This window comes from Rattus norvegicus, chromosome 4, assembly GCF_021556685.1.
Source record: "Rattus norvegicus strain SHRSP/BbbUtx chromosome 4, alternate assembly SHRSP_T2T, whole genome shotgun sequence".
In the NCBI taxonomy this organism is placed as follows: domain Eukaryota; kingdom Metazoa; phylum Chordata; class Mammalia; order Rodentia; family Muridae; genus Rattus; species Rattus norvegicus.
In genome coordinates this window covers 330,304-355,975 of record NC_141537.1, presented here as the reverse complement: position 1 = coordinate 355,975, position 25,672 = coordinate 330,304, and the positions used below count along the sequence as shown (strand labels likewise).

General features: G+C 42.5%; 1 non-coding gene and 3 pseudogenes across 1 annotated transcript; 2 read left to right on the top strand and 2 right to left on the bottom strand.

Moving 5' to 3' along the window:
- Positions 1–25,672, bottom strand: part of LOC148006206 (polyubiquitin-C-like) — a 1,402,189-nt pseudogene that overhangs the window by 1,122,969 nt on the left and 253,548 nt on the right.
- LOC147994614 (18S ribosomal RNA) lies at positions 5,572–6,440 on the top strand (annotated as a pseudogene; the record flags this gene model as incomplete).
- Positions 7,522–7,674, top strand: LOC120102591 (5.8S ribosomal RNA). Its single transcript, XR_015687318.1, has one exon. It is a non-coding gene; the product is annotated as a 5.8S ribosomal RNA (ribosomal RNA).
- Positions 18,272–18,791, bottom strand: Ube2v1-ps18 (ubiquitin conjugating enzyme E2 V1, pseudogene 18; annotated as a pseudogene).

Here is a 25,672-nt window from a genome sequence, read left to right as displayed (position 1 = left end):
GCTATAATGTTTAGGTCCTGAGATGGAGAAGGGGAGTTAACAAAAGTGAAGACACTGACCACCTTTTGATTTTCAGGCAAGTGGCCACAAATAACTTGAGCCTTCTATATTTATACAATGACAATTGTGCTTACCCAAGCAGTGATATCATTGCTTACATTATTAAAAGAAATCATAATATCCACATTTCAAAAGCTCTATCTTTACACAAATCCCCCAATAGTTCCCCTTCCTCCTTCTCCCATTCCTTGAATCAGTCACCACCTAAACTTATTTTGCATTAAAAAGCACAATTTCAGCAAGACAAAAGAGATGTCTGGCCAGGCTTGTCCTGTAAACATGAAGACATACCAGTCTGGTAGCAAACATGGTTACATAGTTATGCATGGTGAGAGGCCTAATTGAACATTTGTTGGTAAACTATACCTAGTTATATCCTATCATAATTCCCTTTTAATTGCAGACAGACAAGTTCATTTTACAAAGCACATCTTCTAGACATCTTTCTAATATATAGATCTTTGTAAGATGTAATCATTCTAAGAGCCATTTTCAAGTCTCTATCAATCCAACATAATCTCTGCATTTTCCATGTCTCTACTGATCAGATATAGCTTCTTAAAAACAGTTTTGTAAGCAGGACCTACCTCTCTCCACAACTGACACAGACTTGCTCAGTGTGACTGGGTACTTCTCTAAAGATATGATTATAAGTCTCAAATTCCCAGGATTTATGGTAACATCTGGAGGATTGATAGATACAAAAAAAGGTGGCGAACATTTTATCCCTTGAAAGAGTTTTCAGAAAAATGTAGAATCATCCACAGTGTAAGTCAGTGTGACTCCAGATGGCCTTGTCCATGACTGATGAAGTGATACAATTTTGATAATGACTATATGCAGTACAATGAAGAAATGGAGAGCTTGTAGGGCATGCAAACTTGGTACTAAATATAAAGGCCACCAAATTTACCTTGTCAACTGAGAAGTGGTTTCTATGGAATTGCCACAGTAGAATCCTGTCACTGAAGCACTCATATGCTATTCCTTGCAGCAGCTACATGGCCACTGCCAGAAAGAGGTAGCAACTCTGCTAAATTATTTCTGATACATGCATGAGGATCTGAGTGCAGTCTCCAGAGAACATGTAAAAAGTCATGGGACTGTGTTCCAAGCTAATCATCCTGGTGCCTGTGAAATGGAGAAGAAAGAAACCCTGTGGCTTGACAGAGCCCCAGTCTAGCTATATTGGTAATTCCATGGTCAGCTTGAGACCATGTCAGAAAATCAATACAGTAGAGAGTGACTGAGAATGATATCCATTGACCTTTGACCTCCTTATTCACACCTGTGGACATGCACCTGCAGACATATGTACCCCCACATAAACATGTACACACAAAGTACTGCGACCTTATAAGCAGACTCAAGCCTCTTTAGAAAGTTTCATGCCATTTTTTACCCTGCAACATCTCTCATACAGCACACTGTTCCTTATTGTTTGCACTTTATCTTTTTTTAGTTTTAGATATATTATGCCCATTGTCTATCATAATGAATTTCATCTTTAAAAATAACCTCAGAATCATTATATTCATTCAGCCTCCTTGTCTTTAGGCAACAGAAATCATTTTTTTAACTTATTTTTACAGGAGACTGGAGAGATGATGGAGAAGGTAAGAACATGTACTACTTTTGAAGAAGACCCATGTTAGATTCAAAGAACAAGATGACTCATAATCACTGGTAATTTCAGTTTCAGGGACCTAATACTCTTCCTTTTCTAGTCTCCACAGGCAACCCTAGACATGCAAATACTCACACATAATTTAATAAAGACACAGCCCCCACATACACACGTTTACAATTTAATTCATTTTCTGGCCTTATTTTTTTTTTACTAGGACAAAGAGGGTAAAATTATACAATCTACTTCAAATTTCTGAAGGGGAACATTTTGCCTTCTTGATAGGAGACAAACCCCTCCAGATTTAGAGGCATCTAAATTCAAGTTGACACAAGTGTCCATCATATACATTAATGTGCCTTTTGCATTGTCTTTTACTTTTCCATAATGGGTATTGCTTACAATTGTGTTGCTGCAGATTTGGTTTTACCACAGGCTTCTTTGATGCTCTGAGCTGCTTTGATTTTAATTTCTGCTCCTCTCTCAATTAGCTTCTCACCCTACATTGTTATTCTATCTTATCACTCATTTTATAAAATCCATGCTCCAAAAATTTGAAGAAGATAACAATGGCTGCTTAAAGTGTACCTCTTTTCCTTATAGTCACTCTATTGAAAAACATAGACTTTTGCCTTTAATTGTTGTTTTGTTTCTTTGACACAGGCTTTTTCCTTGAGTACAATAATATTGTTTTACTCTTTTAAATTTATCCTTTCCAAGTAAGACAATAGAAAACTTGTGGGGGTGCTTTGTAAATGAATATGAGGATGATCCCTCTTGTCTATATTTTGATGTCTTCTACATTTGAAAAATGAGTGCTGATTCAGCAACTAAATCCTACACAGGCAACCACTGTGGAGAGTCCAGTGGAAGTATTCCAGGACTCCTGATGGATGTCAGCTCCCCTTGGACTCATACACTTGACATTTTTAACTAATATATTACCCTAAACCCAGGTTTTGGGGTATTTTCTTTCATCCTCTACCTCATATCTCAGAAAGAATGAAGAATATCATATTGGAACAAGGTCACTTGATTCTATTTCACGATGTGACTAAGAAACCTGGAATCTCCTAGTAGTATTCCTGGTTTGGTTATAAAGGAGAACATTTTGTTTTATTTCTCTAGTTACATATAGTACATTTCAGTGTAGATGCCTATTCCTCCACCATGCAAGGAAAGGTCCCTATAAATCTAAGTGATACAAATACAAGTGCTATTGTCTGGTCACCCTGGTTACACAATACCACTGTGGAAAAGTCTCTGGAATCTACATGCCCCATATTTAAGTTTTTTGATTCATCAATCTGAGTAATACATGTTCATGAGTCTGAACTTATAGTATCCAGGAGTTGTTTAGCTTATCTCTGCAAGACCAAGTTGCCTTCATAGGAACTATATATGTATTCTTCTTTTAATTCTCAATAGTATGTTCTGTTGCTGTGTAATACTATGCAGAAATTCCATGTATGTAATTTTTTTCTTGCTTCAGAAAGGGGTGAAACAGAACACACATATGTATAGGGATACTTTCTCTAAGTCTGAGTATGTATCAGCTTTACAGAATTCTTACCATATCTCACGTCAACCTATTTCCTTACTTTAATTTATGCATATATTTTAAGTCCTATATTTATAGAATTCTAATTTTCTGATTCTTTTAGTTGAGTATTTGCTTGTTTCTGCATGTGATTGCACACATGTGGATGACGGAGTCCAATTTATGGCATTCATTTCCTCCTTCCATTGTGTATGTCCCAAGGACCAAACCAAGGTTAACTGCCCTGGCAACAAATATCTTTACCTACTGAGCTATTTCACTCTTCCTAGTATGTTCATAATTTATTGTTCCAAGCCGAATTGCTATCCCATGCCAAAAAAGGAATGTTTTCATACTGGTGTGTGCTACAATCTAAAACATTTCTTTAGATTACGACATTGTCCTCTTTAATACCCTATTATGATACATATAATATCTGTGGGCATGCAGAAACACATATACACACATAATTTCACTGACATACACTGTCGGTGCCCAATGCCAGCACCGACACGGTACCGATAATCGGGTGAAAACCTGCGGGATTAAAGAAACACACACACACAGGTTATTATTAGCCATTCTTTTGTAAAATTTTTAATGATATCACTACAATACATAAGCTTAGAGATATACACCCACAAACTCTCACCTACAAACTATATAAGAAGGTTTTTTATCAACGTGATATAAAACTAGAGATAACTTGGAAGAAGAAATCTTAACTGAGAAAAAACTCTTCATAAGATTGCCCAATAAAAAAGCCTGTGGGCACTTTCTTGATCAATAATTTTGTTGGAGGGCCCAGCTCACTGTAGGTTGTCCCACTCCTGGGCTTATTGTTCTAGCTTTTATAAAAACACAGGCTGAGCAAGCCATAAATATAGACCAATAAACAATCTTCTTCCCATGTCTCTCTAACATTTCCTGCCTGCTTAATCACTGGGATATCTTCCCACCCTACCTGATGCAACTAGGATTTGTTTTAGTGATTTTGTGTTTTGGACTGATGGCTGCTAATGGGATCATAAAATAAGACTCAAGTTGAATCTTTCAACCTTCTAGAAAATGTGTACAATAATTTTATTCTAATACCCTCATCTTTGAGACACAGGACATCATATATGACAGGTCAGAAAGTTTCTGCCATAAATATAGGCATCCTAAAAGGTTAATTCTTTACAACCAATAGGTCCAGGTAAGAACTAGGTAGATAAATATTAGCAAAATGATTGTACATTGTAAGGTTAGTTTATATAAGGAAGTAGCCATGTTTGAAAGTGTCATATAATTGAGGGCCTGATAAAGTAGTAATTCAAAGAAAAAAGTGGCAGAATGTATCACAGATAAAATATGCCCAATTCACATGAGAACAGCTTAGGAATCAGAGAATACACAAGAGTAGAGAAAGAGAGAAAAAATAGACAAAAGAAAGACAGAGAGAAGTAGAGCAAGAAAGAGAAGTTGTGCTGTGTGGCATGTGTTTACGGAAGCTTTCTGGACATGATTTTACAGATTCAGGTTCTGAGAGAACAAACTATTCACTGGGGAAAACAGAAAAAGCTGGAGAATTAGAAGGATCCAGAAGATTGTAACACATTGTCCAAGTTAATGTGAGTCCAAGCAGAACAACTCATGAAGATGCCAAGAGAAACCATATTGAATCAGTCAGCTTGGAAGGTTGGATTACATGGAGGCTAGAAGGTCCTAGTTATTAGGTCTATAAATAGTTGAACAGAGGGAAAAAATACTCTGGCCTCAGCCTAAAGGACGTATTTGCATTGCTTGGGTAAGACTCTTATCTCATCACTTTATCTAAGAAAAGAAAAGTGACATTCACTTAGAAAGAATACAGACAGAGACGGAGACAGACAGACAGACACACACACATACACAGAGACACACAAACACACAAACATACAAACATAGAGCGGTGTGGGGAGAGAGGGGAGAAGAGAGGGAGGGAAGAAGGGAGAATGCTTGCAGTCAACCATTGAGCTGAGAACAAGGTTCCAAAAAGTGGAGTTAGAGAAAGAACTGAAGTAGTTGAAGGGGTTTGCCACCCCATAAAAAGAACAATATCAACCAACCAAACCCCTGCCCTCGATCTTCCATGGACTAAACAACCATCCAAAGAATACACAAGGATGAGCCTATGGCTCCATCTGCATATGAAGCAGAGGATATCCTTTTCAGGCACCGATGGGAGCAAATGCCCAAGGCTTGATGCCCCAGTGTAGGGAACTGTCAGAATGGGCAGGTTGGAAGGAGTGAGTGGGTGAGTGAGGAACTGCCCTCAGAACAGGAGGCATGAGGGGACATAATAGCCGGTTTCTAGAGGGCAAATCAGGAAAATCATATTTAAAATGTGAATTAAAAAATCCCCTCCCCCAATGAAAGGAAAAGAAAGAGAAATGGAGAAAGAAAACGAAAAACAAATGGGGGTACATAACTAAACAGATGCCAACTGGTGATGCGGCGGTGTTATTCCCAAGATAGTCAAGCAGCTTCTGGGAAACCAAAGTCTTTGGGTTCCGGGGGGAGTATGGTTGCAAAGCTGAAACTTAACGGAATTGACTGAAGGGCATGACCAGGAGTGGAGCCTGCAGCTTAATTTCACTCAACACAGGAATCCTAACCAGGCCTGGACACAGACAGGATTGATAGATTGATAGCTCTTTCTCGATTCTGTGGGTGGTGGTGCATGGCCATTCTTAGATGGTGGAGCGATAGATATGTCTGGTTAATTCCAATAACGAACTAGACTCTGGCATGCTAACTAGTTACACGACCCCCTGAGAGGTCGGCGTCCCCCAACTTCTTAGAGGGACAAGTGGCATTCAGCCACCGGAGGTTGAGCAATAACAGGTCTGTGATGCCCTTAGATGTCTGGGGCTGCATTAGCGCCACACTGACTGGCTCAGTGTGTGCCTACCCTACAAAGGCAGGCGCGGGTAACCCACTGAACCTCATTCGTGATGGACATCGGGGATTGCATTTATTCTCCATGAACGAGGAATTCCCAGTAAGTGCCGGTCATAAGCCCTGCCCTTTGTACACACCACCCTTCCCTACTACAGATTGAATGGTTTATTGAGGCCTGATCAGCCCATGGCCCTGTCGGAGGGCTGAGAAGAAGGTCGAACTTGACTATCTAGAGGAAGTAAAAATCATAACAAGGTTTCTGTAGGTGAACCGGTGGAAGGATCATTAATGGAGAAGGCCGAGGGGGTGTCTGGTCCTTTCTCGGGCCTGTGTAAGTCCCTCCTCTCACCGGGAGACGCGTCCCCGGGTCCCGGTCGCATTCGTGGCATGTGCCGTGGCCGCCGGCCAAGTGAGCATTTCGGGAAAGCCGGGGGTCGTTAAGGAGAGGTGTGGGGAGGGTGTCATGTATGGTCCGTTGAGGGACCTCCTCAATTCTCTCTCTCTCCCTTGCTCTTCTGCCTATGTCCTTGCCTCCGTGCACCTGCCTCTGCCTCCACCACTGCTGCCTCCGCCGCCGGCACCTCCCTTGCCTGCTGGCCAGCCAAGGCCCTCGGCATACCGAGGTCATTCTGCCTCTTTCTGAACCGGCTCATGATCTCATCTCGTGTGCACGGGGGGTGGGGGGTGGGGGGTGGGGGGGTGGGGGGCGCAGTACACGGTGGCCGGGACCCGCTCCCTCTCCTCACGGCACCTGCCCCACCTCTGCCACAGCTCTCCCGCTCTGAAGGTGCCAGGGTGTCTCTGTCGCATGCAGGGGGTGCCTGTGCCACGGGTGGGCTCTCGCAGCCCGCCCCGCCTTCTGGGCCTCGCGTGTCCGCCCCGCTCCTGTCCGGGTACCTAGCTGTCCTGTTCCGGCGCGAAAGTTTAAAGACCCCAGGGGAGGGGGTCGCCCTACTGCCCATCGGTAGTCCGCAGGAGGGATTCCCGTTTCCTCCCTCCACCTGGTGCTCCCTGAGACTCAGCGGGCCCCCTCCGGCCGCCGGCCCTTCCAGAGGCGGTGGTCGGGGGGCCGTGTCGCGGTCCCCCTCTGGGCGCCCGTGGGGTCCGGGCCCGAGAGCCCGACTTGTCCGCCCATTGGCTGGCCGCTGCCGGGTGCTGGGTTCACGGCGTCCCTTGTCCTGTGTGTCCCTCCTTTCCGTTCCCGACCCTGTCTTTTTTTTTCACATGTATTCTTTAGTTTCCCACTGGCCGGCCTGAGGTGGAGCCACCTCGCCGTTGGCCCCTCTCTTCCGGTTCAGCAGGGGGTGCGGGGGAGCTGGTGCTCTTGTTAGCACCCATACGAGTCCGCTCACACCCCAGATACCGATACAACTCTTAGCGGTGGATCACTTGGCCTATGCGTCGATGAAGAACGCAGCTAGCTGCGAGAATTAATGTGAATTGCAGGACACGTTGATCATGGACACTATGAACGCACTTGAGGCCCCGGGTTCCTCCTGGGGCTACACCTGTCTGAGAGGCCTTTGAGGATCAATCGCTGCCACGCCCCCTGTAGTTTCGTTGCCTTGGTGGGGGGCGTCGCGCGGCTGGGACTCTGCTCGCAGGGCCTCTCCCCTCGGCCCTCCGTCTCCTGAAGTTCAGACTGGGTGGCGTCTGGCGGTCGTCCACGCCCGGTGGGTCTGCGTGGGCCTAGATCTCCCTGTCCATCGGCGCTGCGGGCTGGCCACCCTTCTCGTGGCTCATTCCTGCTCATTCCGGCGCTCTCGCTCCCGTCCTCGCCTGCTCTCCCCATCGTGGGGACACATCAGCGGGGGCTGGTCAGGTGCCTGGGCGCGAGAGGGGCCATGTTGCCCGGGTCGGTCATCCTGCCTCCTGTCTGGTGGGAGGCGGGCCCCGCCCACTGGGTCCGTGCATTTGCCGCTGCCACGCACCCACCATTGCCCTGCCAGAGTCGGATTGGGGATGGGGGATAACGCACCCGCCGGGGCTGGTCTCAGGTACCTCTCCTCCCCCCCTCCCTCTTGTGGGGCCCGTCCGCTCGGGCGCCAGCTGGCGTGACGCTGCGGCGTCCGTGCGCTGACGGGACTTGTCCCCGGGATGTGGGAGCTGGCCGGGGTAGAGAGGTCGCAGGCCCCGGCCTGGGACCCCGGCACCCTCATGCTCTCCTCTCCGTCCGTCCGCCCGCGGCCACGCGCGCCCTCCTTTCCTCCTTCCCCTCTCAACCGCGACCTCAGATCAGACGTGGCGACCCGCTGAATTTAAGCATATTACTCAGCAGAGGAAAAGAAACTAACCAGGATTCCCTCAGTAATAGCGAGTGAACAGGGAAGAGCCCAGTGCCGAATCCCCGTCGCGTGCCGTGGCGCGTGAAATGTGGCGTATGGAAGACCCACTCCCCGGCAGTGCTCGTGGGGGCCCAAGTCCATCTGATCAAGGTCGAGCCCTTGGATGGTGTGAGGCCGGTAGCGGGCCCAGGTTTGCCGGGCCCAGATCTTCCTGGAGTCGGGTTGCTTGGGAATGCAGCCCAAAGTGGGTGGTAAACTCCATTTAAGGCCAAATACCGGCACGAGACCGAAAGCCAACAAGTACAGTAAGGAAAAGTTGAAAAGAACTTTGAAGAGAGTTCAAGAGGGCGTGAAACCGTTAAGAGGTAAACAGGTGTGGTCAGCGCAGTCCGCCCAGAGGATTCAACCCAGAGACGGGCATTCGGCTGTGTGGGTGATCCCGGCGGATCTTTCCCACTTCCCGTTCCTCCCGACCCCTCCACCTGCGCGTTTTTCTCCCCCCCGCCAAGCGTCCTGCCGTCGCTGTCCCCGTTCCTCCCAACAGGGTGGTCGGCGGGCGCTCAGGCGGCGGGCGCGGGTGCGCAGGTGCTGCCGGGGGGGGGGGGGTGGGATTGGTGGGTGACCGCCCCTCCCCCCATGTTCGGCGACGGGCCGCAGCCAGGCGCCCTTCCACCAAGGCGGTGTGCCTAAACCGGCTAAGGGACCGCTGGGAAGGCCCTACGGGGAAGGTGACTGGGGGGGAGGGTGGTGCGGCGCGGTATCACCTGGGGGCCCCAGACCACCCTGTCCCGAGTGTTACAGCACCTCCTCTCCATACAGAAGACACTGACAGACAGACTGACACACACACACACACACACACACACACACACAAATACATATTTAAGTATTTAAAATGATGTTTAAAAAAAACAGTCTTCCTGTTTAAAGGGAAGTTGGCTGACAGAACGTTTTTGTGGTTTTTTTATCCTCTTTTTTACCAAATAGGAGGTAGATCTGTTGGCCCTTTTATTAAAAGCCAAAGTATTAAGTTTCAACTTTTCCCATTATGTTCCTTTCACGAAAACCAGGGAGTGTTGTTTCTTTGGCTTTTCCTTTTTGAAACAAAATGAAAGGAGCTCTACCAGTTGGCCTAGTTTCCCTGTTCCTTTTCCCTCTTCCACGGTATGCTCGATGAAATGAAGTAAATAAATGAAGATTCTAGTTATTTATTTGTTTGGGAGACCCGAACCCTCTCTCAAGAGATACTTCCATCTCCCCCCTCCACACACACAAGGCCTCCTCCCTGTATGTGGGGGAAGGGGGAGGGGTGGACAGGAGCTAGCTGAGAGGGGGTGGGGTGGGGTGGGGTGGGGCTGGAGAATATGCATGTCCCTGAAGGACTGTCCCAGCTGCTGCCCTAGCATGCTTTGCTTCAGCGCTGAGCCAGGCGGTGCCTCTTTAGGGGGGGCAAGTTTTCTGCCTGAAATCAGTGAGTGATGATTTCAGTGTGAATGTCTGACCCTTGCTGTCCTTTCAGTGCTCTGGCTAATGACAAATGACTGAAGAAAACCTTAGTTAGACTCACACCCAGCTGTTTGGAAATGGTAATGGAATTGATAGCACACCCTCAGGGAAAGAGGAAGACTCCCTTTGCTCACTCCCAGCCTCGCCCTGCCAGCTCTGGATTTCTAAGTAAGGCTGAATCTGGACCATATTTACAAGATTTGGCATTTCTGATTCATGTTTAATGTTTAGTTAAATAAAGCTTGTGAAGGGCTGGAGAGATGGCTCCGAGGTTAAGAGCACTCACTGCTCTGTTCTTCCAGAGGTCCTGAGTTTCATTCCACAGAAACCATATAGTGGCTCACAACCTTCTGCAAAGGGATATCCCATGTACTCTACTGCCGTGTGTATATGAAAAGGGCTTTAGTATACCCATATAAATGAAAATAAATAAATAAACCTTTAAAAGAATGAAACAAAATGAAGCTTGCAAAGAAATTGAGCATCTTAAAAATGCCAGGCACGTCTATCCACTCCTTTTATTTTATTTCGTGTGTGTAAAACATAACCACAGAGGTGGTTTCCCTTTTATTAATCTCGATAGCACAATTGGGACAGAAGTGCAAACTATCATCTACCTATCTGGGAGTGGAGTGGTTGGATACAGGGAGATGGAACATTTGTAGTTAGTAAAGTTCTGCTGTCGGTTTTTTTTTCCTTTCCTTTTTGGATAGATATCGGTAGCTTTTTTTTTTTTTTTAAAGTACAAATTTTGTTTTCTGTGCGACATTCTGATCATAGTTTCCCATCGCAGAGCTCTTGCCAGATCCTTCCTCCCCATCCACCACCCTGTTCTACCCCAGGCCTGCCCTTATATGTGGTTGATGCATACCCAGGTGAATCTCCATTGGAGAAAGCACAATATTCCCATCTCCTATGACTGTCAATGGCAGATGACTTAAATGCCAGTGACTTCAGATTTGACTCCATTTTTCCCTTGGAGAACTGGGTTTGGATCTGTTGAACAAAGGCAGGCCCTGGGTTTTGAAACAAACAAACAAACAAACAAACAAACAAACACGCCAAAAAATATTTAAAGAAGGCAACAACTGCCTGCACGCCAAGACACTGTTGACTCCTCTTTGGAGCTAGTAAGATGTGAAACTTGCTTAATAAAGTAGAATCCACACAGCACAAAGGGAACACTTTAACAAATTATGAGGAAGAGAGAGAGGAGAGAGAGAGAGAGAGAGAGAGAGAGAGAGAGAGAGAGATCTGTTTATCTCCCTCCTCTAGTTTTTCAGACTAGAGATTTCATCTTCCTCTGTCTCTGGTGCTGGTGGCTTTACTACTGGTTTGGGGGGATTTGGATAGGGATATGAAGAAAAAAAGTCTTGAGTGCTGATTTTAAACTCTCTCTCTCTCTCTCTCTCTCTCTCTCTCTCTCTCTCTAGAGCACTCTCTCTCCCTCTGCCCCTCTCCCTCTCCTTCTCCCTCTCCCTCTCTCTCTCTCTATCTACACACACACACACACACACGCGCGCACACACACACACACACACACACACACACACACACACACACCTACACACTTCCTAGGATGAAAGAAAAAAATGAAAAGGAAGGCACCCATGGTGATGCATGAGTTTGATCTCACTTTGGTCTCAGCACTGGAGAGGAAGATAGGAAGGCCTATCTAGATGCAATGTGAAGAAGGCCTATGTCAGATTAGTTAATGGCTAGGTAACTGTTACCTAGCTAGTCTGCCATTTTGTTGCAGTTACTAATATTATAAGGACACTTTCTCATTAGTTGTTTCTGCTGTTACTGCCGGAATTCATTACATATCCTGTTAGGTTCTTCTGTGTGATAACACACTCAGAAACCATACACTGTAGAAGTCAGTCTAACTGCTTTCTTTGTTGTCTAGTTACCCGCAATATTCTTGGACCTGAACCGAACACCCAGCAGCATTTCCCAAAACCATCCATGTATAAGCTTTTATAAGCTGGACCACCAACTCTAGAGCGACAGTGCAGACAGAGACTATTTGGAACCGGACTTCCATTTTGAGTTTTTGTTTGTGTTTTTGTTTTTTTTCTCCTGTCCTGTCCTGTTCTGTCTTGTCCATCCTGTCTGTCTGTCTGTCTCTCTGTCTCTCTGTCTTTCTGTCAGTAAATCCACACATATAGTTCTTTCCACGTCTTATATTTCAAAACAAATAATGCTTGTTGTGCTTCTCATTTCATTCAATGGTACTACTCTCTAGATCAGAGGAGCCCCCTTACAATTCTCCACAGGTAGTGATGACTGGGGTGTTCAGTGCGACTAAGCAGGAGTTATATGGTTGCTGCCATTATGCTTGATCTTACCCAAGGTAGGGTTTCGGGGCATGGTTGCCAAGATGGCTAACAACAGACAGTGATTGAAGCGATGGAACAATAACCTACAATTCTCCCTCTCTGTCACTGTTTCTCTGTCACTCTCTGTCTCTCTTCCCTCCTTCCCTCCCTCCTCTCTCAGACCTGAATGAACATTGGAACTAAAGTAAATGTACAGTGAAAAGAAGCCAGGTGCGGTGCTGCATGTCTTTTATTGCATCACTTGAGTGGTGGAGGTGGGTAGAACCCTGTGAGCAGGCTGCAGACCTGATCCAGGTACTGATTTCCAGGGCTTATGTGCAAAGACCCCTGACTCAACTAAAGAAATGAAGAGGAAATTAAAGAAACAGATACAATTAACTTGGAATAAACCAAACAAACTAAGGAAAAGGAAAAGCAGTATTGGGGTGGCCTGGCTTACAGAGGAGGGGCAAACATTTATTTGCCAGTGCCTCCTCAGTTGAATACACACACACACACACACACACACACACACACACACACACACAGAGAGAGAGAGAGAGAGAGAGAGAGAGAGAGAGAGAGAGCAATCAATCTGTTAATCTGTTTGTCTCCCTCCCCTAGTTTTTCAGACAGGGTTTCTCTATGAATTCCTTGGTAGACTGATGGCTCAGAGGGCAAAGCTGCTGTCTGTTAAAGGTCAAGGGAAAACATGAAGGCCTAGATGCAATGTGTAGGCCTGAGGGAACTGTTAAGGCCTAGATGCCCTGTGAAGGAGGCCTACATCATGTATACATATATACACACATATTCATATATATGAATATGTATGTGAATGTGTATACACTCAGGTATCCTTTATTTTATTAGCTTATTTTGAATATAATTTCCATGCTAATGAAAAAGAGGAAATTTTCTTTGGCATCGGATTCTTCTTGAACAAAAAATGGATATAAATAATCACATATTCAGATGTTATGTCTAATATTGAGAAGATATGGTGTTAATCCATCATAGTCCATGTGTGAACACAAAACAGCATTAGTAAGAAATTTGGCAAGTGGATTTTAAAAACTTATATAGGGTTATTAAGAGCAGTGGTAACATTTTTTAACTTGATATTTTATATATTTACACTGCAAATGTTATTCCCTTGCCCAGTTACCCACTCTCCCACAACCCATCCCCTGCTTCCATGAGGATGCTTTTCCTCCCATCCACCCACTCGCACCTCAATAGCATACCATTCCCCTGCACTGGAGAAAGGAACATTCATAGGACCAAGGGCTTCTCCTCCTATTGATGCCAGACAATGCCATCCTCTGCTCCATATGCAACTGAAGCATTAGGCTTTTTCATGAGTACTATTTGGTTAGTAGTTTAATCCCTGGGAGCACTGGTGAGTCTAGTTGGTTGATATTGTTGTTCTTCCTATGGGTTTGCAAGCCATTTCAGTCTTCCTTCACTCCTTCATTGGAGTCCCTATGGAGTCCGATGGTTAGCTTCAAGCATGCTTGTCTATATCAGTGAGGTTCTGGCAGCAAGGAGACATCCACATCAAGCTCCCATCAATAAGGACTTCTTGGCATCAGCAATACTGACTAGGTTTGGTGGCTGCATATGTGATAGATCCCCAGATGGGGCAGCATCTAGATGGCCTTTCCTTGAGTCTCTGCTCCACTCTGTGTCCCGATATTCCCCTCCCTCTTGAGTATTTTGTTCCCCCTTCTAGGAAGGACTGAAGTGTACACATTTTGTTCTTCCTCCTTCTTGAGCATCATATGGTCTATGAATTGTATCTTGGGTATTCCAAGCTTTGGACTAGTATCTACTAACTGTGTTAATTCACTCAGGATGGTATTTCCTAGTTCTATCCATTTGCCTAGGAATTTCATGAAGTCATTGTTTTGGAAAGTTGAGTAGTACTTCATGGTGTAAATATGCCACATTTTCTGTATCCATTCCTCTGTTGAAGGACATCTGGGTTCCAGCTTCTGGCTGGAGGGCCTTTGCACTAGAACTCTTCCAGTCTGATGTCTCTCAGACATGCTCAAAAGTTTTTGTTCTGGGTGATTCTACAATCCCATAAATCTGGATATAATATTTTGTGTAAAATTACGAAAGCATTTAATTAAATTAACTATAGCAAAAGTTAAAACTATGGATAAACTCTCTTCCAGCTTAATCTTTTCTTGGTTATTATCAGTATCTAAGATACATACTGGGTGACAACAGCAAATTAAGAATTATCCTGCAGTCCCTTAACCATTCTCTATGTATCTGTGGTGTTGTGTGTTGTAAGAATGTTGGTGGATGTGAGTGTGTGGTGCATGCCTGTAAGTGTGTGGCTTCACCCATCTGTGCATGTGTTTTTGGAGTTCTGAGAAGGATTTCAAGCGTCTTCTTTAGTGCTGTTCACTGTTCTTGACATAAGTTCTCTTGTTGAACTAGAAATTCAGTGTGGGATTGGAGAACTGGTCAGCGAGGCCTCAGGATTCAGAGGTAATAGTTATGTGTAGCTATCCCCTATGCCTGGCATTATGTATACATGCTGAATATTCACACCCAGGTCCATATGTTTCTACCCTCTGAGCAATTTCCCAGTCCTAGAGGGATGAATGTTTGCTTAAGATTTGATAACAGACCTGAATTGTTTTCTTTTTTTGCTTTTGTTTGTAATTTTCCATAGGTAACAAGCAGGTGGATATTATAAAAGACACCTGAATAGAGCAGAAAATAAAAATAGGAGTAGATGCATTTCAAGGGATTCTATAAAACCGTATTTTGCATACTTACCTTGTGAAGCACAGTTGATATTTTGAGGTTTGCCTGTTATATAAACAGCATAGTTTGATATAAGGACAGTTTAGACTCTTTAAATAGAAAAGAATAAGAGAGATACATATCTTGAAATAGTATAGAGAATGTGATACTTTATCACATGAGAATTAAAACTGAGCCACATAGCCTTCAGCAGAGGAAATGAGGGAGAAGTGTGTATATACCTTTTGCAGCACAGTCTCTGGAATAAAACAAACAGGGACATTTAAATAAATATATAGCAGTATTTAAGACTTCATTTCTCTTCCAATATTTGCAATTACATAGTCAAACATTATATCTTGGAGTCATAGATCACTGTGCTATCTAGGATTGCACGATGAGGATGGCATAGTGGCAGCATAGCAAAATAACTGATAGGAAAAGCAGAGCAGTCAGAGGATTCATTCATATGAATTGCATTTCCTCCCTGCTGGGAACTAAACAACAATGGGTGAAACTGTAAAAGTACCTCTGTAGTAATTTGGTGTCTTGGGATTATGTTCACAGGATATACAGCTGGAGCACATGGTGTTCAATTTATTTTTTGTTTGTCTGATTTGAATGTGATTGCTGTTAGTAAACATTTTTGTGATGATTGCTTGAAATTTATTTGCTCTTTATTAGAAATAGTAGAATCATATTTATAATTTGCAGTCCTGGGTACAGGTGGTTGTACATGGGGAACAACTAAGTCAGCAAATGATTAAGTCAGACTTTAAGTAAAATAACTTATGCATTATTTTACTAACACAAGTTTAATTTTATATCTCAAATATTATTTTCTATTGCATACATAGATGAATTTTAGTTATTAACATTTGGTTGATCAATTAGTTCCTTGTTTATTAAATTGTAAATTTATACTTTCGTGTTGAAACTAAGTTCTGTAAAGTTTGCATACATAATTTTCATAGTTATTCAGTTGATATCACGTGATTCGTAAAATTCTTTCTCTTCAAATAACTACAACATAGATTTTGATTAGTTTAATGAACAAAGACTATTAAATGCACCTGTAGAAATTATTGATTTGAATATTGATTTGAATAACTACAGAGAATAATTTGATATTAAATACTCTGTAGGAGTGTGGGACTGCATTTTAACTATCTGAATTATGCTGTTTCAAGGTTATGTTAAATGACTTTTTTTATAGATATGTACAGTATTAACATGACTTATATTCAAATCATTGTTCTTTGTCCTTCATTTTCTTTTTGACTTTTTTTAGTTTTTCATATTAAAAGTGGTTTTAAATATTTGCTTCATGCATCTGTACATGTGTGCACAAATGAGTACAGGTACTTGCAAAATGTAGGAGAGGGTACCCAATTTCCAGAGCTCAATTGACAAGTAGTAATGACCCAGCAAGTATAGATACTGGACACTGAACTTAGGTTCTCTACTAGAGACCAAGGAAAACCCATGAGCCTTTTCTATAGGTCCTGATTTTAATTTTTGTTAAGGGTTTAGTTCTGTGTACCTTTCTTATTCACGAAAACAACTTTGTCGAATTTGATACAAACAATTTTGTGTAAATATTCATCTTTAATTAATTGGGATTCAAAAATTTGGACTGTATTTCCTATTGATTTTAGTAAGATGATATCATACTGATATATACTATCAGAAAATCCTGCATGAAGTCACCATGACTGAAAATAGGAATAGAGAAGGCTTAAAAAATTGTACTTCATTAAAGGTTGACATGTCCACCATTCCTCTCATTAAAGTAAGCTCATATGTGGGAAAAGATACTTCAAATCAATCAGTTGAGGATTTGCGTTATTCTTATACTATCAACTCAGCTCATTTACATTCTACCACTGTGAGCAAATTCCCTCCCCAGGTGACTGCCATGTGGTTATTATCATTGTCTTTTTGAATTTTGCTGTACATATGGCTAGTTTGAAAAATTTGAAACTTAATGAGGCTTGAATGGACTAAGAAAGAATCACCAGTGTTTCATTTGCTCAGTCTTTTTTTTTTCCTTTGCAACACCTCCAATTGCCTTTATTTCAGTATGCATCCACATTTCAACATTTAGTGGTCCTGAACAGAGTGGGGAGCTTGTCAATGAGCCAGGAGCCAGGCCCACCTATCTGCAAACGATCTGTGAACATGGTGACACAGAGCTCCTCTGGGTCCCTCCCCAGGGTCTGAGGAGCAACACTGAAACCCGAGTTGGCAGAGTCAGGGCCTCATGCTTCATCTGTCAGACTCCACTCCAGACCTGATGGGTGGTCACGGTGACTGAGAGCCCTGTTCAAACCTCTTCATCGTGTAAAAACAAAGCAATTATGAAAAAAGGAACCAACTCAGAACCTGTGCACCGAGGACTCTCCACATGGCCTTTCTCTAGGCATATATCCAAGGACCCTGAGTGGTGGCCCGTCTGAGTCGCCCTGTGACTGCTCTGTTCACCTCTAGACCTGAGCTCAAAACTCAAGAGCTGATGGTGGTGGCAGGGCCTCGGACCCAGAGCTCCCTTCCCAGGCTGGTGGCAGGTGAACAAGTGTGGTCCAGAGCTAAGGGAGGGAGGCCAGGCTTTTTCAACCTCATCTGATGGCTTCTGGCCACAGCAATTGTTGGGTGGTGATGGGCAACAAGGGACTTGAGGAGGGGAAAGCAGCACCTCTTGATAAAGGTGGGGAGACTGGAAGCTCTGAATTCCTCACCCGCAGCCAGTTTCAGGGGAGGGGAGGTTACAATTTAAGCTTTGACCAAGGGTGGGAGTGGAGGAGTGGGGCCATGGCTTGGATGGGGCAATCACTTAAGACTTAAGAAAGCATGGGTACAGCCAGAGCACCCCAAGCCTAGTGGTGATCAGTCCCACAGCTGCTACCTGAAACCTCCCCATCTATTCTATGGGCCACCACACAGTTGTGGCAGAGGGCGGGGCGGGCAAAGGCATACCCAGTCCAAGTGCCAGCAGCAGGTGATTGTGTGAGACGTGTCTGTCCACAGTTGCGTTAGCTGTGCCCACCACTCCCAAAGGAAACCGATTTCAACACACCTTATTGATCCCATAAGTTCAACCAGGCAGACAGCAGTTATACTCGACAGATGATGTTACACAGCACAACTTAGGTATTTCAAATGGACAAGAAGTTAGTATCAGAGCAGTGTCTCAGAATGAAGTCTAAATGGGGCTTCCTCTCCAGTACTTTGAGGTCTACAGATGGATCTAGAAAATTCACTACTATGGAAAATGAAGACTTGGGTTGGATGGGGAAGGGAGGCCGGGGCCTTGGTGACTAATGGCTGTAACACTGTCCTTCTGGTGGCTGTGGCAGCTTCATGTTCTCTTTTGACATCATCAAGTGCCTCAGTTCCTGCAGGATGACTTTGAGGCTGTGGGAATTCTGTCACTTTGCCAGCACTGCCATGGCTCGTGGATCCACCACTCCATTGGAACTGCTCACGCCGTTCATATTGACTCTTGTTACAAATCTCACAGACTGGGATGCTTCTGGATACTAGAGTGGCCCACACTCTATCTTAAGGCTGCATATTCGGTTTTCATAAATTGTTCGTGGAGGCCCAATTATCATGCCTGTCTATCTTGTGAGTGTCATGTCCTCATCATCCTCCAGACCCTAGCTAACTGTGCTGTCGCCTACTCCTTTCTGGCCTTCTTCCAGCTCTTCCAACAGTCAGAAATCTCGAAGGACTTTTACTCCCGAGCCTGTGGTGGCTGCCATCTTGCGTTGCTATCGCTCGAAGTCAGTCCTTCCTTTCTTCCTCTACCCCTATGTCCCTAGCTCCTTCCCTCTCTCTCTCTCTCTCTCTCTCTCTCTCTCTCTCTCTCTCTCTCTCTCTCTCTCTTTTTACCACAGGGTCTCATAAAACCCAGACTTGCCTGAAGCTCACTATATATCCAGTGATGACTTTGAATGTCTGATATTCACCAATAAATTGTAGATACGAACAACCATGCCTGATCTTGTACAGTTTTGGAACTCATCCAAGGGTGTCTTACATACTGGCATGTAGCCTGTCAATTGAGCAACTTACCAAATCTCTTCCTGTTTCTTCCTTGTTCCCTTCCTTCCTTCCTTCCTTCCATGCTTTCTTTCTTCCCTTCTTTTATTTTCCTTCTGTTCTTTCTGTTCATGCATTTTGTTTTCATTTTGATTTTGAAGTTAAAAGCTATTACTCAAGTTTTCACTTCTTGAAACCAGAAAGCATGAGCTGTAGAGCATTTAGACTTTCATATGTAGGAATCATTGTGTACCTATAGCAAAAACTTTATACATTAAAGGTGACAGAAGCATTATTGTCTCAAAGTACTGGCTCTGTTCTTCAATTATTGTTAGAAACTTTTATTATTATTAATAGTCCACATAATCTAATATGTATACTATAAACATCTGCATTTTGAAAATGACAAAGGGGTATAAATTACATTTTCAATGCAGTAACACAGAAACAACCATTTTTCTAATATTCTCATTCTAGAGTTAATATTTTATCTATCATGCAAATGTATTTTAGAGAAATTCATTAAGGATTCTCCTCTTGCTTAATTGTAGGTGACATTATCAAAACTTCTGTGAAAAAAGGAATTCCAATGTGATTGTACTTAATATCTTAAAGTTGAAATTGGTACAAAAAACAACACTAGGGTGAATTTTTTTTATAACTTCTGATTTCTTTGAATAGGCATGGGATTAGACATGGCTTGTGTCATTCTTAGAAGTTCTTACAAGAAAGTAACAGGAGAATTCTTTTGGAGCTTCCATAATTCGTGTCATTATTTGAAGAAGATGCTTATCAGTTTTATCTGAGGTTACTGTCTAGGTGAGTTGTTTCCAGGATGTTTTCATCTTATTACAAGAAGTCACAGAGAGCAAGGTGACAAAGAAACTTTATTCAAAAGCAAAGTGAGAAACACTGGTATTCAGTGTAGCTTTAATTTGTGGACCTCTTGAGAAGGAGGAATTGTTTACTCAGAGTTCAGTGTCGATATTTCTGTTTTGATTGGCTTTTTTTTTGATTAGGCAAGCCTTAATTAACTGTGAACATCAGTTACCATGATGCATTTGATTTAATCAAATGCATATTCATTATCACTAGGTATATGACATTAAACAGGATGTTTCCCTTGAAAGTTGTTCCAGAGGATTCAATACGACTTACTGAGTATATATTCTAAACTGTCTCAGGCCAGTTGAAACAGATTTCTCCCTCCAGTATCTGGATATGCTCTTGAATACTTTTGAATGGAAGTTGATCATGAAAGAGAAGTTTATAAACAATGTTATGTGCAGGGAGTCTTAGTCCATTGTTTGATACGTATACAGCTTCATGCAGGTGAGATGAGGTGAGCAACTTCATTGTTAGGTATATTTCTGGAAGGTAGATTTTTATGCAGCCTAAGTCAAGTGAAGACCCAGGTTGAAGTGCTTTTCCCATACCTATATGCCTCATTCAAGGAATTTTAGTGCTTTTGCTTGTATCATTACTTAGGCTACAGTACAGCTCACTGTTTCTTTGATGTTTGCTCAGACTCAGCTCAGTCAGTGAGTGCATCTCAGTAGCTGTTGTACTTATTTGGCTCTTGTTCTTTGTCTTCCAATTTAATGGTGACTTCTTCAAGGATCAAACAATTTGGTCATTCTATGAATATTAATATAACTAGTCATAAGCCCTTATCAAATGATATCCAAGTCTCCTATGCTGACATAAAATGGAATTGTCACTCCAGAGGCTTGCTGAGCTTCAATATGAACTTCTAACTTCATGATGAGTAAATAACCTTCATCAATTGCTTATAAGAAATTCATTTAAATTTTGACTATTATGTTGGGCCAGCAAGAGGGAAAAAGGACTTGCAGAACAAGCTTAACACCCTCACTTTAAACATAGGAATCCATAGATAATGACCCATTACAGAAATTGGCCATCTGGCATATAAACATGCTGTGGAATCAGAAGACCTACATGAACACACACACATGCAGCACACACACACACACACCCCAAAAATAATAAACTAATGTTTTTTTTAAATTTTCTAATATTAATATGTCATGCCCTTTCTTTATTCTGACAACTGATTTATTTTACATATGTGGATTCATGGTTCACAAAATAGTATTCATGATCAATGGCAATTATAAAGGTCAAGTGGACATTTTCATGAGTTCAAGGTTATAAATTTTGAATTTAATATTCCTCAGTACATGACCACCAAGAATTAGTGTGTGTGATATGGTGTGCATGTGTGTGTGTGTGTCTGTCTGTTTGTCTATGCCTTCATGCCTATGTGTTCAAGCAGAAGACAGAGAAATAAATAGTAACCTCTTTTATAACTTTCTACACAATTTTCTCAATTCAAAGCCTTTCACTTATACTGATGCTGTCTTGCTGTGCACAAGCTCCAGAAATTCTTTTCCTGTCATCATAGCACTGGAGTTATAGCTGTATACAACCATGACTGTTTTAAAGTATGGGCACAGAAATTTGAATTCTCTTCTTTCTGCAGCAAATTCTTTCCCACACTAGGTTATCTCTTATCATCACTTCTGAGTAATTCTGAAGACTGCTGTTTTCACTCTCTGTAAACTTGGTAAATTATATTTACAGTCAGGATTTGGAATTTCTAAGGTCTGATAATAAAACCTACCCCATGTCGACTAAGAGCTTTTAGAATGTGGCCATTTCTATTTACTTTTCATAATTTCAAATGTCTCCTCCTAAACAGAAATCAATGTTTTGATAATCATAATCTAGAATGTTTCCAACTGATTTAAAATGTTACTTCAAATTGTTAATTCATTTCTTTTTTTTTGTATCATGACATGATTTGGGCTTCTGGAAATAGTAAGTTCAAGCAGAAATAAAAGTTTAGACATACTGTATCTACACAGCTAAGGCTTAAACAGCCAACAAGCATTTCTCTAACTGACATGTTTACAAAGGTGTCCTGTGAAAAAATAAACTAAAAAGTCAGAAATTTTGCTAGTTCAACACTCTGGGTACAAGTAGTTGAAATGACTGATCTTCTCTGTCAGACTGAGGATTTCCTCCCGATGCACTGCAGTGTCAGCAATCAATGTTGTCTCTTTTCTCTTGATCCATCTGACTAATTCCAGATACCTGATCTAACTGAAGCGGTGATTTGAAATATTACTGCATTCACTGGCCATTTCAGTATAGAAAGAACTGGAAATGATATCTAAAAGGAGAAGACCAAACTGAGCAAAGCATACTCTAGCTAATGCTGCAAGGTAACATGGTGATCAACATAGTTGGTTCCTGACAGACCTGTGTTTCATCTGTGGATGTATAAAAGATATAACACTGTGAAAATCTACTTATTCTTAGAGATGTAACATTCCTCTTCTGTTTATTGTGAGGAGAAAATTAAATTTATCATGCAATAGTTGTAGTGGGAACTATGTCAAACTAATAACCATACATGATAGCAGTTGTTATTTGGACTCTCTTCTTTATATTATTATTATTTTTTTTTTATTAACTTGATTATTTCTTATATACATTTCGAGTGTTATTCCCTTTCCCGGTTTCCGGGCAAACATCCCCCTCCCCCCTCCCCTTCCTTATGGGTGTTCCCCTCCCAACCCTCCCCCCATTGCTGCCCTCCCCCCATGGACTAGTTCACTGGGGGTTCAGTCTTAGCAGGACCCAGGGCTTCCCCTTCCACTGGTGCTCTTACTAGGATATTCATTGCTACCTATGGGGTCAGAGTCCAGGGTCAGTCCATGTATAGTCTTTAGGTAGTGGCTTAGTCCCTGGAAGCTCTGGTTGCTTGGCATTGTTGTACTTTTGGGGTCTCGAGCCCCTTCAAGCTCTTCCAGTTCTTTCTCTGATTCCTTCAATAGAGGACCTATTCTCAGTTCAGTGGTTTGCTGCTGGCATTCGCCTCTGTATTTGCTGTATTCTAGCTGTGTCTCTCAGGAGCGATCTACTTCCGGCTCCTGTCGGTCTGCACTTCTTTGCTTCATCCATCTTGTCTAATTGGGTGGCTGTATATGTATGGGCCACATGTGGGGCAGGCTCTGAATGGGTGTTCCTTCAGTCTCTGTTTTAATCTTTGCCTCTCCCTTCCCTGCCAAGGGTATTCTTTTTCCTCATTTAAAGAAGGAGTGAAGCATTCACATTTTGATCATCCGTCTTGAGTTTCGTTTGTTCTAGGGATCTAGGGTAATTCAAGCATTTGGGCTAATAGCCACTTATCAATGAGTGCATACCATGTATGTCTTTCTGTGTTTGGGTTAGCTCACTCAGGATGATATTTTCCAGTTCCAACCATTTGCCTACGAATTTCATAAACTCGTTGTTTTTGGTAGCTGAGTAATATTCCATTGTGTAGATGTACCACATTTTCTGTATCCATTCCTCTGTTGAAGGGCATCTGGGTTCTTTCCAGTTTCTGGCTATTATAAATAAGGCTGTGATGAACATAGTGGAGCACGTGTCTCTTTTATATGTTGAGGCATCTTTTGCGTATATGCCCAAGAGAGGTATAGCTGGATCCTCAGGCAGTTCAATGTCCAATTTTCTGAGGAACCTCCAGACTGATTTCCAGAATGGTTGTACCAGTCTGCAATCCCACCAACAATGGAGGAGTGTTCCTCTTTCTCCACATCCTCGCCAGCATCTGCTGTCACCTGAGTTTTTGATCTTAGCCAATCGCACTGGTGTGAGGCGAAATCTCAGGGTTGTTTTGATTTGCATTTCCCTTATGACTAAAGATGTTGAACATTTCTATAGGTGTTTCTCAGCCATTCGGCATTCCTCAGCTGTGAGTTCTTTGTTTAGCTCTGAACCCCATTTTTTAATAGGGTTATTTGTTTCCCTGCGGTCTAACTTCTTGAGTTCTTTGTATATTTTGGATATAAGGCCTCTATCTGTTGTAGGATTGGTAAAGATCTTTTCCCAATCTGTTGGTTGCCGTTTTGTCCTAACCACAGTGTCCTTTGCCTTACAGAAGTTTTGCAGTTTTATGAGATCCCATTTGTCGATTCTTGATCTTAGAGCATAAGCCATTGGTGTTTTGTTCAGGAAATTTTTTCCAGTGCCCATGTGTTCCAGATGTTTCCCTAGTTTTTCTTCTACTAGTTTGAGTGTGTCTGGTTTGATGTGGAGGTCCTTGATCCACTTGGACTTAAGCTTTGTACAGGGTGATAAGCATGGATCGATCTGCATTCTTCTACATGTTGACCTCCAGTTGAACCAGCACCATTTGCTGAAAACGCTATCTTTTTTCCATTGGATGGTTTTGGCTCCTTTGTCAAAAATCAAGTGACCATAGGTGTGTGGGTTCATTTCTGGGTCTTCAATTCTATTCCATTGGTCTATCTCTCTGTCTCTGTACCAATACCACGCAGTTTTTATCACTATTGCTCTGTAATACTGCTTGAGTTCAGGGATAGTGATTCCCCCTGAAGTCCTTTTATTGTTGAGGATAGCTTTAGCTATCCTGGGTTTTTTGTTATTCCAGATGAATTTGCAAATTGTTCTGTCTAACTCTTTGAAGAATTGGATTGGTATTTTGATGGGGATTGCATTGAATCTGTAGATTGCTATTGGTAAAATGGCCATTTTTACTATATTAATCCTGCCAATCCATGAGCATGGGAGATCTTTCCATCTTCTGAGGTTTTCTTCAATTTCTTTCCTCAGTGTTTTGAAGTTCTTATTGTACAGATCTTTTACTTGCTTGGTTAAAGTCACACCGAGGTACTTTATATTATTTCGGTCTATTATGAAGGGTCTTGTTTCCCTAATTTCTTTCTCGGCTTGTTTCTCTTTTGTATAGAGGAAGGCAACTGATTTATTTGAGTTAATTTTATACCCAGCCACTTTGCTGAAGTTGTTTATCAGCTTTAGTAGTTCTCTGGTGGAACTTTTGGGATCACTTAAATATACTATCATATCATCTGCAAATAGTGATATTTTGACCTCTTCTTTTCTGATCTGTATCCCCTTGATCTCCTTTTGTTGCCTGATTGCTCTGGCTAGAACATCAAGAACTATATTGAATAAGTAGGCAGAGAGTGGGCAGCCTTGTCTAGTCCCTGATTTTAGTGGGATTGCTTCAAGTTTCTCTCCATTTAGTTTAATGTTAGCAACTGGTTTGCTGTATATGGCTTTTACTATGTTTAGGTATGGGCCTTGAATTCCTAGTCTTTCCAGGACTTTTATCATGAAGGGGTGTTGAATTTTGTCAAATCCTTTCTCAGCATCTAATGAAATGATCATGTGGTTCTGTTCTTTCAGTTTGTTTATATAATGGATCACGTTGATGGTTTTCCATATATTAAACCATCCCTGCATGCCTGGGATGAAGCCTACTTGATCATGGTGGATGATTGTTTTGATGTGCTCTTGAATTCGGTTTGCCAGAATTTTATTGAGTATTTTTGCGTCGATATTCATAAGGGAAATTGGTCTGAAGTTCTCTTTCTTTGTTGTGTCTTTGTGTGGTTTAGGTATAAAAGTAATTGTGGCTTCGTAGAAGGAATTCGGTAGTGCTCCATCTGTTTCAATTTTGTGGAATAGTTTGGATAATATTGGTATGAGGTCTTCTATGAAGGTTTGATAGAATTCTGCA